This window comes from Hipposideros armiger, unplaced genomic scaffold (genome assembly GCF_001890085.2).
Source record: "Hipposideros armiger isolate ML-2016 unplaced genomic scaffold, ASM189008v1 scaffold_213, whole genome shotgun sequence".
Taxonomy (NCBI): domain Eukaryota; kingdom Metazoa; phylum Chordata; class Mammalia; order Chiroptera; family Hipposideridae; genus Hipposideros; species Hipposideros armiger.
The window spans coordinates 1,645,126-1,655,315 of NW_017731563.1; the positions used below are offsets into that span (position 1 = coordinate 1,645,126).

Here is a 10,190-nt window from a genome sequence, read left to right on the forward strand (position 1 = left end):
AAAAGACAAAGCCTAGGATTATTACTATCGTTTTTTTGTGGGGGTTTTTTTCCCACTGTACTCACTCAAAGGCAGTTTCTTTTGCCAGGCAGGCTCCTACTCACTCAGGGAAGAGATGGGTTTCCGAAGGTAAAAGAAAAGGCAGATGGGGGGGCAGGCCTGGAGCAGTGCTGGCTACTCCTGCTTGGGGCCCTGGTACCAAGTCTGGAACAGGACCCAGCCGCTGGGGTTTGACCTCCTGCATCCTGTGGGAACTTGGCTAACTCCCTCTGGGGCGGCTACTAAACAGGACTTCAGAACCTCAATTAAGTATTGAAACTTCAGTTTGAGCTGAGGCTGAAAACTAAACTCCAATGACTTTTCAGGCCACTGACACCCTTTTGTGACTAGGGACTGGTGGTGCCACTTTTCTCTGCCTTGGGTTTCCCCATAAAGAGTCAGATGAATAATTCATACCTGAAGCTGACACCTAAGTGATGAGAGAACGCATTTCCTGTTTGGAACCATTTTTCTTGGTGTGCCCCCCACCCCCATCAAATTTCCTATCCCAGAGATCTCTCTGCTGGGTGCTGTAGAAAAAATCCAGGACCAGGAGAGGAATGACTTGGGTTGGTAAAGCGGAAGTAACATCGCTCTACTGCTTTGGGGCAAATTCGAAGGAGGATAAAGCGCGTGAGAGAGTTTGATGTAAACATAAGAGCTACTGATGTAACTCCCCTCTCAGAGCCTCCAGCTCCGCAGCCCTTGAGGTGGGTGCTCCTGGCAGGGGCGCTGGGCGACCGTGGGTGCCGCTGGCCTGCGGAAGGCCAGTGGTCCTCTGGGAAGAGCGAGTCGAGTTCGGGAGCAAGTGGAGGTGGGTGCGCTGGGCCGAGGAGGGGGCTGGGCGGCTTGCCTAGGGGGCGGGGGCTTCCCATTCGCACCCCCAGTCAAGGCTCAGGCTGCTCCGCCGAGGTGCCGAGGGAGAAGGCGAGTCCGCCGGGGCGGTGGGGCAGGTGCGGAGGTCAGGGTCCCAGTGACTGGGAGGAGTCCAGGATGGGGTGTAGGGGTCGCTGGCTCGCGGATGGGAAGGAGAGAGCTGCGGCCCGCTCTCTCGCCGGGGGCGGGGAACATGCGCGGGGGCGGGGCGGACGCGGTGGGCCGAAACTTCTTGGGGTCCCGCGCTCCAGAGAAGAGCGCGCAGCCCAGCGACTACCGACGGCGGGGGCCGAGCCCGGCGCCCAGGGCCCAGGGCCTCCCTCTCCGCGGCGCGGGCTCCGCACCCGACTTCCCCGCGGGCCGATCGCGGGGTCCCGGGCGCCGAGCAGGGAGCCCTCCCGGCGGCAGGGGCGAGCGCGGACTCCGAGGGCCGGAGCCGCCCGGGCCGGGCAGCGCGCTCCCCGCAGAGGCTGGCCCAGCACCTGAGGGCTGGCAGACTCCTCGGCGGGACCCACAGAGCGGAGCGCGCCGGGCCGCGGATGAAGAGTCTTGTGCGGCGGCCCGAGCGGCCCGCGCGCTGAGAGGAGCGGGCAGGGCCCCCAGCCGCTCCGAGGCCCCCGCCCGCCGCGCCTCCGCCCGCCGTGGCGCCCGGCGGACCCAGCGCAGCCGTCGCTGGAGGAGCCGGAGCCCGCGGGCCCGACAAGCGGCGGTACATGCAGGTAAGCGCCCGGCTGTCCGCTGCGGGAAAGGGGCGCTCGCGGGCTGTCGCCGCCCCCAGCCCCCAGTCCCTGGCCTCGCTGCCCGGAGGCGCCCCTCCTCGGCTCCGGCCTCCGAAACTTCCTAGAGCTCCCGGGTTTCCCGCCCCCTCGGCTCCCGCGGGCCGACTGGGTTTGGGAGCCGCAGGGGCTCGGTCCCCGGGAGCGCGGAGGGATAAGGAGGTCCGGGGAGCGGGACCCTGCCTGCCCTCTGCGAGGAGACTTGGTGAAGCTGGCTTGGAGCCGGGTCCACAGCGCCGGCAGCAGCCCCGTCAGGTGGGGGGCAGGGAGCACTGAAGGGGAAGGGGATCCCTCTCCCGGGGCCGCGAACAAAGCTGGGGCCGCTGCTGCCTCCAGCCAGTGTGCGGCGCGGGGGGCGCGCTCCGGCCGTGGGCAGGTAGCGTAGGGTTTCCTCGCCCTCTCCGGCAGCTCGGACGCTCACGGTTCTCTGTCCCCGAGGGTTGGGCGACCCAGGAGGTGGCCAGGGAGCTGCCGCTCTCGGTCGTGCGCAAGAACTGCCCGGGGCCCTGCTTGCGCCTGTCCGAGAAGCTGAGCCCCTCCGAGCTTCTTGCTCACATTTCCAGGCTTGGTCAGGCCCAGCTGGAATCCTCTGCTTGTGGTCCGCGCCCTGCATCAGCCAGACTGGGCGAGGACCGCATCTGGATTATTTTAACCCTCATAGCAGTGTTAGCTTGGTGCCTGAATGCCTGCTCGAGCCCGGAGCAGGTCAAGCCCTGAGTGGTGTTCCAAATGTTCAGTTTTCTTTCATTGCTTCTCCGCTCCTTATGCTCATCCGTCCCTGCCTTGGGAGAAGTGGGAAGTGACCTTTCTCCATCTTCTCGTGGATCCTCGTGGATATTTGACCATGCACTCTAATCAGACTCTCATTTCCTAGATATTTTCATCCTGCAAATCGCTGTGAGAGGTCGTTCAGTTTGCTTGGGGCATAATTGGTTCTGTTTACAGGGAGGGAAGCTTAGGTGGCTGGGGCCTGGGGTGGGTTGTCCAGCTGTGAATGGGGGACTTGCTCTCCACTTTCTCCTGGGCCTTCTTAGCTGCTTTGCCACCTAGCCACGTTGGCAGCAGCTTTCATTTACTACCACCCTGGGCAGAGTTTCAGCCTGGTACCTGGAAGAGAAAGGCTCAGGATCATGTTACCAATCCCCCGAACCGCTCCAGTCACCAAGAATGTGCCCACTTGACAGAACTGGGATGGGACATCTATGCCATGCCATCAGTGTGGGTGCAGAAACCTCTGGGTCAGTGGGGCAGGGTCACACTCCCGGCCACATATCAGCACTCGTGTATGCACATGGGTGGCTGGCTCTAAGGCAGCACAGGGCCCCGGGAGCAGTGGGCACACCCTCAGAAAACCTGAGGATCCTTTCCTGGTGCCAGCCGCTCCTGCTGCTATCTGATTGACATGTGGGGTTTATGTATCAAAGGCAAGACTGTCAATCCCAAGCATGAGTGGCTGGGTACGAGCTCGAGTTTGTGCCCACATGCCTATCTAGGCATACACACACAAGTCATGGCAAACACACCAACCTATGCGAGGCCGAGTAGTGGTTTTCCTCCATTTCAAAATAGTGTTGGTTGTGTCTGACACAAAAGGTCTGTGGCTATAAATAGCACGAAGAAGCAGGTGTGTCTCCTTGCAAGGACCGGCAATGCTGAGAGACCTCTTTGCGCCCTTGTGAGAGGAGCGATGCATCTGGGCTCTTCCTGGTGCGGTCAGGCCCAGCAGCCCAGGGAAAGAGGCAGGCTTAAAGCCAGGTCTCCACCCGGCAGAGCCTAGGTGGGGCTGACACCTAGATAGGAGGTGAATGCAGCAGCAAAGGGACATAAAGAAACAATGTGTGGATAAATAGCTAAGGGCAGCCACGAGCAACACCTCCCCTTCTTGTCCTAAAGGAAATCGGACAGTGGGTGTGTGACACTGTGGAGGTGTGGCTGCCAGGGGAGCAGGAGGTAGCCTTGGGGGAGTTTGTTGGCCCTTTCCACCCATGTGTTTCCTACTTTTCCAGGCTCTGATTTCTTGTGTGTTTGAATATGAGTATGAGTGAGGGAGGGTACGTGGTACGTGTGTGGGTGTTTGCTCAGGCTGTCTGAAACCAATCCTCCCCTTAGTACATTTGGTGGTTGTAATATCTCCAAGGGTGTCTTTTGGGCTTGAAACAACCCTTTTCTAAAACATTTTCTATCCCAAAAGCTTAAGTTAGAAGGGTATTGCCAAATTGCTGGGAGCCATATGCTGTGAGATGGAAAAACCTGGGATTGTCTTCTCCTGATTATTTCACCCTCCTCTTACTGTAGTGATGGCTGAAAGATTTTTTTTGTTTGCACTTCTTCAAGAGGGCAGAAGACCAGGGTTAGACTGTTCCAATTTTTGCTTCTAGGATAGTTCTGCCATGGGTTGGCCTCTCTAGCAGGGGAGAAACTTTTTATGTGAAGGGATAGCCCTTGCCTCCTGTAAAACAAAAACCAGTGTGTGCACAGAAGCTTTCCTGTTCGCCGTCCTGAGTTTGTTCTCCCTAGCACCCTTTCAAACGGCCTGTTATTTATCTCCCTAACCTTCTAAACAGGTCTTCAGACTCCATCTGAACACAATCCTCAGGGCTGTTGTGGTGTTTATAACTCCTTCAGGTCTTTCAAGACTCGTAAGAGCGATAGATATAAAAGTCCCCTAGTGAGGAGAGAATATGGGGGCTCCCCACCTTCACTTGAGGGTGTCCGCTGTTTTCTGTGGCGTGTCTGCATAGTGCATCCAGAGGTCCAAAAACATCCAGCAGAGGGATTGGGAATAGAGACTGTGATAAAGATGAAAAGACCTGACAGTGTTTCATATAAGCCACCTTTTAAAGTAAAAATAACCACCTACCCCTCTCTGAGGAGCAGCCGGTCAGCTTCCCTGGCCAGCATGTTGGTGGTGTCCCCAAAGCCGACCTGCCGCCTGGTACAGTTCTGGCTGGACTTTCCCTTCAGTGAGAAGAGCAGGTGATCACCCTGCCCCTACCAGGCCCTCTCCACCCAGCAGCTCTGTTTACCTGGCTAAATTTAAACCTCCGCCCCCTCCATCCCAGTCTGACCCATTAGCTCTGCTGGCTGGCCACTGGGCTGGCTGCTGTGGTAGCATTTCCTGACTTCTTCATCCCTGCGGTTGCAGTTGGGTCTTTTTTGTACTGAATGAATCCTCTTCTGGACGTTCTAAAGTTGGTCTTTCTTTTCCCTGCTTCTCTGCCCATATGGTGTTTTTCTCAACTTTTTTTCCTCCTGGGTGATTTGGAACCTAGTTGGTACTGGGTGCGGGGGGGGGGGGAGTGACTGTCCCCCGACCCCTCTAAATACCATGCACGAGATTTCAGGAAATCTAGACCAGGCTGCCATGCTGACTAGAATCATTACCCAGCCCAGCCCGCAGCCGGGGGATCCCCACTCAGCAAGTACAGTGCTGGCAGCAGCAGTGCAGTCCTTCAGGGCACAGGGGTTTTCTCAGAATTTTTTTTGTACCCCCAAACCTCCAAACCTCTTAAAGAACTCAGCCTGCCTGTATGTATATCCTGTTGTTTGCATCATATCTTTTCTTGAGGTGCTTCTGGGGAGGCTTATGGGGTGGGAGCCGGTGCATTGTAGCTTCTCCTTGGGATCTCAGTTGTCTTCTATAAAGTGAGGGCAATGGATTAGGTTTGTGCTAGAGGCTCCTTCCAGGCTCCGGTTGTAACATTCTGTCGTTTTTAAATAGCTTTAGCTGGCTCAGTTTTGGAAATCCCTCTGCTGTGGACCGGCCTGGGGTGGGGAAGCAGCCAATCAGAGGAGGAGCGTTCCCACCGGAGGGGCAGGGCTCCAGCCCTACTGCTTTCACAGAGTTACTGTTTCACAAATCGTGGGCTTGTAGGCAGGGTTTGTGGTCAAGCTGGAGGCTCAGGTTGTGCTCCTGGCTTTGGGCTCTGGCCTGGCAGGGGCCTCTGTGGTTAGCCAGCCTCCTGAGGATTATGGCAAGGCTCTGTCTCCAGCTTCGGGTGACTTCAGGGCTGCTGCCTGAGTTCCTGGGGGAAGCACCCAATGTCTGTTCATAAATGCGTTTCTAGTTCTCTCTCCTCTGCGGCTTCCTTGAGCCCAGAAATGCTAACCCCTCAAAGGTTAGTTTTGTCTGACTAATTGATAAAGGGTCAGGAGTGGATTTCCCAAGGTCTGGGAAATGATATCTGGGCTTAAATGAGAAAAGGCAGTGGGATTAAAAGTTCTTGGTTTACAAACTTTAGCCCCCAAAGGTCACTGTAGAATTATCTGGAATGTTCCATCAGTAGCTTTGCTCTGAATCCTGCTGGGGGAGCAAAAAAATATGGTAAAGCTTTTCTAACACTCTCCCAGTGTAATCCTGTTGGCTGCTGAGCCTTACTCTGCCCTCAGGGGGGAGCTGGACTTTGAGGCCAGAAGCAGCCCTGACACTGGGCTCTGTCACTGCTGCTCTTCCTGCACTTGTGGCATCTCCTGGGTCTGAGCAGGATTCACACCCCCCCACCCATTCTCCTCCCAGTGGGCACCCAGAGATGATAGGAGGTTTCCATTGCTGTTGAGACTTGGAGTACAGTTGAGTACGTTCCTGAATTCATCTCTCAGATTATATATCTCACCCATAGCCATTGAGAAGTTTCTCCTGGGAAAATTTGAGCAGTAAACTACTAAATACTTCATACAAATCTCGTTTGAGGTACAAGACCTGCAATCAAAGTAATTAAACCTTTAAAGAGATTTTGTATATAAATTTAGAACTAGAAAATACCTTATTGCTCTCAGAAGCAGGAGCTGGTGAATAGGGGAAGGGCCCTAGGTTATATTGTCAGGATAATCCCTGAGATAAAAGGCTGTAGGAAGCTAAAACAGCAGAGACTAGGACTGTAGGGTCAGACAGCCTGGGCGTGAACCCCAGCACTTAGGAGCCAGCTCTGCAACCTTAGGGAAGCTTACCTGACTTCTCTGTGCCTCAGTCTCCTCACTTGTAAAATGGAAATAGTAACTTTATACTTCTGTCATACGGTTGCTGTGAGGTAGGAGTTGGCGAGCATTAGTGTATGTAAAGCACTAAAGCCAGACTTTGTCAGACTGTAGAAGTGTTAGCTATTAGGGCGCTATTGATGAGGGTCCCATGGCAGGGCAGTGAGAGCGCCTTGGCCCCTGCCCCGGACTTGCTCCGCACTTAAAGATGGAGGCTGCTTTAGATGGGATGTTAACAGCACACCCACTGCTTATGTCAGCACATGCTGTCAGTTCTCTCCCACCCTGTCCAATCAGGCATAGACATAATTTTGATCATTACATGGATGGCAATTGATAGTCCCAGTTGGTGGAATGACCATTGATAAGAGAGGACAAATGTTCAGGGTTGGCTATCATGAAGGGAAGGGAAAGTGGGTTGCTGTCAACAGGAGAGTTAGATTCCAATCTGATCCTGTAGGGCTGAGGGTTGAGTGAGTCCCTGCTGAGAAGGAAGGGGTCTCGCTTGACCCCATCTCAGTTGAGCTGTTGTTTTAACTAAGCAGATGCTGATACATTACCTGTGTTTGGAAGCCATGCAAAATCTTGACATGTTGTATTTCCTTATTCTTAAAAAGGTAATCTCTGCAAAATTAAATCTAAAATAAGCTTTAAATATAAAGGGAAAGATCAGACTTGAGAGTTTTCCTTTTTCCCCTAGGCCAGGTAGTCTGCTGCTGTGAGAAGGGAAAAACTGTCAGGGTCTCACCCTCAGCTGCCCCCAGGTTATCAAAATGGGCGTGGGAGGAGGAGAGGGTTTACAATGCAACAGTGAGTAGAGGAGGGCTGCCTATGGCAAACTTCCATTCCCACCTAAAGGTATTTGAATTCAGACACTTAAAAGTCACTGTGTCAGACCTACCAATTCCTCTGCTGGCTTGATGCTGACAGAGACCTTCCTTGTGACTGCAGGGGACCTCAGGCTGATAAACCGGGACCCACCTGCTTTCCCGGGTATAGGCCCTTCTTTGGAATGAAGGTGATGCCTCATCTGGGAGTTGTATCAGGCCCTTTAACTTGCCAAAGCCCAGGGACTACCTGTCTCAGCCTTGCTCCTAACCTAACCTTCCAGCATCTCTTTCAGAGGTGTCAGTATGAAGCTCTTAAACGTGGGGTTTCCTACAGACTTTGTGTGTTACTCTTGATATTACAGGGAGTTTCCACATTTCCCAGAGAACACCCTCCGTACCTCCATTGCAACTTAGAATACATCCCAGACCCCACCACGCCATGGTTTCACGTGATGTACATGATGCTGTATGTGCATATGCCTTTGCACCTGCTGTTTCCTCTGTCCCACGTCCCACGGCTCCTGCCCCTCTCTGTGCTGGAGGCTTCGCCCTCCCCTTCAGGCCTCAGCCTCAAAGAGGTCCTGGCGTGCAGAACTGCTGCCGGCTCCCAGGCACTCTCTGTTCATGCCTGTTTCCTCTAGAGCACTTACCACCCTCTGTAATCTCTGTAGTTATTAGTTCTTGTTAAATTTCTGCTTCTCATTTGTCTTGTTCTCTGCATCTTCAGAACAAAACAGTATCTCAACACTGCCTGAGCTTGAAAGGTGCTCAGTAAGTATCTGTTATTGTTGTTCTTAGGGCAGTGAATTTTGTAATTGTATAGCATGTTCCTTGCTAGAAATAGGCCTATTTTGCCTAATAAGTATGCCATCCTTAATGATTTTCTGTTAACAATTGAATTAGTCATATAACAAATAATTGATCCGAGCATGTCTCAGGTACTGGAAATTAAAGTAGAGTTCCTGAACTTAAGTAGCTTTTGTTCTGGTGACTTTTCCCACATACAGATATCAAGTGTACAGTATTCCAAATCTTCTGAAGTCTTTTATCTTTCCGTATCCCGTGCATAAGACCCATCTTGTGACCGTTCACTTTGCAGGAGGTTTGGGGTGCCATGCAGAGCAGAAGTGCAGGGAGAACAGGCAGCCAGAGGAGGCTATCCAGGCCCAGGGGAGACTCAAGAAAGGAAGTGCTCGCCTGACCTTGCTCAGGCTGGATGCATGGCTCCCCTCAAGGACACTGGGAACGTTTCTCCATGCTGCTATCACCAGCAGGGTATTTTCCATCTGTGTGTGACCAGATGCAGAGCCTGTGAAGGAACCGGACTAGGTGTTCCATGAGCGCTTCATCCCTGGTGCCTCGCATCCCAGGCAATCATCCTCCTGGCTAGGCTGTCATTCCAGACTCCTGGAACCATCTGAAGTTACTGGAACTCACCTCTTTGGTCCCAGGTTGCCCAGCACATGTATCCACTAAAGCCTTATTGAATATGATTTGAAAAGAGGTGACAGGAAAGGATCTCCACTTTGCCGAGGCAGTTGCCTCCTTGCCTCCTCTGTGATCGCCTCCCTCACCGGGCTTCCAGGGCGCCGGGCTCTTCTGGTTTCCCTTCTCCCCCACTGGCAGCAGCTGTCCATCCTCGCCTCAGACCTGTCCTTCTCTCCAAATATACACCAATGGCTGTCCATTCCTGCACTCTTACTAATCTCACACTTTCATCGCCTGCCTGCTCCTTGCCCTTCACGCTGGCATATCTGGTGCCTAAGCAGCATCTTCTCTAGGAGCCCAAAAGGCATCCCACCTGACCGTCTGATCTTTTCCTTTAAACCTGCTCTTTGCACAGCTTTCTCTATCTCATCCTTCTAGTTGTTCATGCCGTAAACCCTGCAGTCATTCTTGATTCCTTCCTTCTTTCTTCCCTCCCTCTCTCCCTCTCTCTCTTCCTCCCTCTCATCTTTCCTTCCTTCCTTCATCTTTCTTTCTTTCTCCCCCCCCCCTGCCCCCCCACACACATCCAGTCCATCAGTGAATCTTGCCAAGCCTACTTTCAGAAGACACCCAGATCGCTGGCCATTTCTCCCCTCATCCCATCCTCTCTTCCTGGCTCATTCCACCAGCAGTTCTCCCCTGAATCATAGTAACAGCCTCCTACCTGGTCTCCCTGCTTTAGTTGTCCATAGTGATCCTATTGAAACATGTCAGGTCATGTCACTTTTTCCCTCAGAGCCCTCCAGTGACCTTCCATCTCATGCAGGAAAAGGCAGTCTTTCAAGTGGCTCACTGGCCTGGGTGATCTGATCCTCTGAGACCTCATCGGGTCTCCTTCACTGTAGCAGACTGGCCTCCTGCTTGTTTGTGAGCCCACCAGGCACGCTTCTGCCTTGGGCTTGCCACTTACCCTTTGTCTGCCCCACCCCTGCTCTCTGTGTCCCTTCCTTAGACATCAGATGTCACCCAAGCGAGGTCTTCTGTGACTTCCCTATATACATTGTAACCCTCCCACTTGTTCCTGAGCCCCCTTCTCTGCTGTATTTTTCTCCATAGTACACATTTCTTATATTTTATTGACTCTCTTGCCTGCTTCCTCTTACTAGAATAGAAACACCACGAGGGCAGGGATATTTGTCTGTTCTGTGCATAATGCCTGACACATAGTGGGTACAGGAGTTGAATGAATGAATGAATGAATGAATGA

The 10,190-nt window shown here is 53.3% G+C and overlaps 1 protein-coding gene across 2 annotated transcripts in view; it reads left to right on the forward strand.

Moving 5' to 3' along the window:
* Nucleotides 1–1,145: 1,145 nt before the first annotated feature.
* Nucleotides 1,146–10,190, forward strand: part of WNT5B (Wnt family member 5B) — a 116,553-nt gene continuing 107,508 nt past the window's right edge. For both annotated transcript variants that reach the window (XM_019654129.1, XM_019654130.1), the window contains exon 1: nt 1,146–1,634. The gene's annotated coding sequence lies outside the window, so the exon portion shown is untranslated. The remainder of the gene's footprint in view (nt 1,635–10,190) is intronic.